We start from the raw sequence: 3,642 nt of genomic DNA, 5'->3' as shown, positions 1-3,642 counted from the left end.
GGACCAGACCATCCTGGTCAAGGATGATACATTGACCTTAGAATCAACTGACCATACTGTGACTCCTCACCCTGCTTAAAAAAGAGCAGAGAGTTCACTGACCTGTGTGACTTAGACTGAAAAGAACGGATGCATCCAGTTCTAACTATCTCTCTTTACACTCACAGCAAGCCTAAACTAGAGACTATAGTAAACTCCCAATATACTACCCAAGTGTCTTCTTTATGACTGTCTGAAGGAGAAAACTGATGGACACTTTGGGAAGAAAAAGAAATGCCTCCCACAAAACATGGAAAGAGTTGTCAAGCCTCATCTCACCACTGCCGTGGGTTTGTGTACCATCAACAACACGCACTTCAAAAAAACCTGGCTATGGGCTGGAGCGATAGCACAGCGGGTAGGGTGCTTGCCTTCCATGCAGCCGAAACAGGTTGGATTCCCAGCATCCCATATGATCTTCCGAGCGCCATCTGGAGTAATTTCTGAATTCATGAGCCAGTAATAACCTCTCTGCATCGCCAGGTGTGACCTAAAAAGAAAAATAAAACCCGGCTAAATCAGTCCAACACTGTCCATCCTTCGGCAGGTGAGAGGAACTTAACATGCTCCCACGTGCGCTACCACCCCAGCGTCATGCCCATCAGGTCTTCTCCTGGAACCGTTATTGGCCATTGTGCTTTCTTACTTCTTTTATGGATTTCTCCTAAATTAGTCCCATTTGAAGACTGGCTTTTATATCCCATTTGGATTCTTTTAGGGTCAGCAGCATTTCTACAGTCTATAGACTTGTGATTAGACTTGTTTCGTTGGTGTGAGATGATAAACTTGGCAACCTACTCGAAATTATTTTCTCAGCCATCAAGTTTTACCAAGTTGCTCAGAATTTATCTCTAGAACAATCCATCAGAATTAGTTGCTTACAGTCTATCAAAAAATAAAGAAAAATAATAATAAAAAGAGTTTGTCTCTATAATCATCTACTAAATTGAGTGGCTCAGAATTTATTTCTATAATCAACAAATTTAGTTGCTCAGAATTTATCTCTAAATTCATCCATCAAATTTATATGGACTTGTAGACACCTACTTCGACTATTATGTTTCTTGGTCACTTGAAGATTTCCAAGTGTCACATAATATCTGAAATGTAACATAGTTGCTTCTTGGAACTAACTTCCAGTCCGCACTGGTTTCCATGGAATTCACTGACTCTAAATTATTTCTCTTGTGCACCAGAATATGTTGACAGTGTCAAGTTGCTCAAACACATATCTCCAGTCACCTATCAAATGGACCTTTCTATACCTACAAACAATCTGTTTAAACTGTCTGCAGAAGTCAAATGGACTTTTTTCCTAATGACTCCCAATAAGTTACTTTTCATTTCTATTGGACAATTCCTCTTGTCAAACAACATCTACGTGTAAGGCAGTTGATTGCTGCAACAAACTATAGGAAAAACCTTTCTAAGAAAACACTTTAAACAGTTTTTCTCGGCTACCAGAAAATGCTGACCATATCAGCATGCTCAGAACTACTGTCTGGAGTCATCAGCAGTGCACTTTTCTCATTTCACTCTCAAGAAGTTATGGCTTAGTCATCATAAAACTTAGAAATATTCTTTCTCTATTGTCTGAAAACTTGTATTTCTCAATAACTAGGAGAAAAAATGTTTTCTGTAAGATAACAGAATTACCACACAGCAACAAACAAGAAAACCAGCTGGAGGGCACCACAGCTCCCGGAGAATGCTCCAGGCCCAAACAGAACCGATATCAGCTGGAGGTCCCAGATAGGCTAGGTGCTGCCGTCCTGCCTTCTCCAGATGGAATCCCAGTGACCATGAGCTCCTAAAAGTATAGCTCTGGCATACGGGTACCAGGACATTTTTTCCGAACTGAATGGGTCAGCCCCGGCTCCCAGACAACCTCTCATTCTGAAATCATGCCCACAACTCGCCCTCCAGCACCATCTTACACCACACACCAAGAGAGAAGAAATCCCGGTATAGGGACCCACAGCTGCCGGAGAATTCTCCAGGCCAAAAACAGAGCCGATATCACCAGGAGGTCCCAGATGGGGTAGGTGCTGCCGTTCCACCTTATCCAGATGGCATCACGGTGACCATGAGTTCCAAAATGCATGGCTCTGGCATGAGGGTACCAGGACTTTTGTTCCGAACTGCAAAGGGGCAGGCACGGCTCCCAGGCAACCTCTGTTTCTAAAAGTCACGCCCACAACTTGCCCCAGCGCCATCATAGAACTCACATCAACAAAGAAGAAAACCGGCTGGAAGGCTCAACAGCTCCCGGGGAATGCTCCAGGCCCAAACAGAACCGATATCACCGGGAGGCCCCAGATGAGGTAGTTATTGCCATCCGGCCTTCTCCAAATGGAATCCCAGTGACCATGAACTCCTAAAAGCATGGCTGTGGCATGCTGATACAAGGAGGTTTTTTCCACACTCCAAAGGGGCCGCCCCGGCTCCCAAGCAACCTCTGATTTTGGAACTCATGTCAACGATGCGACCGCCAGCGCTATTTACAGCACACAGCAACAAAGAAGAAAACCGGCTGGAGAGTTCCACAGCTCCCTGAGTATGCTCCAGGCCCCAAACAGAGCCGATATCACCGGTAGGTCCCAGATGGACTAGATGCTCCCATCCCACCTTCTCCAGAGAGTATCCAGTGACCATGACTTCGTACAAGCATGGGTCTGGCATGCGGCTCCCAAGATTTTTCTTCAGAACTGCAATGGGGCCGACCTGGCTCTGAGGCAACCTCTGATCCCTGAGTCAAACCCAAAAGTCGCCCCCCAGCACCATCTTACAACACACAGCAACAAACTAGAAAACCGGCTGGAGGGCCCCACAGCTGCAGGAGAATGCTCCAAGCCCCAAACAGAGCCGATGTCACCGGGAGGTCCCAGATGGGCTAGATGCTCCCGTTCCACCTTCTCCAGAGGGTATCCAGTGACCATAAGCTCGTACAAACATGGATATGGCATGCGGGTACCAGGACTTTTTTTTCCAAAATACGAAGGGGCCACCACAGCTCCCAGGCAACCTATGATTTTGGAACTCACGCCAACAACTCGCACTGAGCACCATGTTATACCACACAGCAACAAAGAAGAAAACCGGGTGGAGGAGCCCACATCTCCCGGAGAATCCTCCGGGCCTCAAACAGATTTGATAATACCAGGAGCTCCCAGATGGGGTTGATGCTGCCTTCCCGCCTTCTCCAGAGGGATTTCCGGTGACCATGAACTCATACAAGCATGGCTCTGGCATTCGGTACCAGGAAATTTTTTCCAAACTCAATGGGTTCGCCCCGATTCCTAGAAAACCTTTGATCTCGAAAGTCAGTACCACGAGGCGCCCCCCAGCGCCATCTTACACCACACAGCAATGAAGAAGCAACTGGCTGGAGGGACCCACACCTTCCAGACAATGCTCCGGGCCTCAAACATTCAATATCACCTATTCAATATCACCTGGAGGTCCCAGATGGTGTAGGTGCCGCCTTCTCCAGAGGGAGTTTCGGTGACCATGAGCTCATACAAGCATGTGTCTGACATGTGGGTACCAGGACATTTTATCCTAACTACAATGGGGCCGACCCAGCTCCCAGGCAACCTTTGA

This window comes from Sorex fumeus, unplaced genomic scaffold (assembly GCF_029834395.1).
Source record: "Sorex fumeus unplaced genomic scaffold, SorFum_2.1 ptg000249l, whole genome shotgun sequence".
Classification (NCBI taxonomy): Eukaryota; Metazoa; Chordata; class Mammalia; order Eulipotyphla; family Soricidae; genus Sorex; species Sorex fumeus.
Note: the sequence above shows the minus strand (reverse complement) of the source record.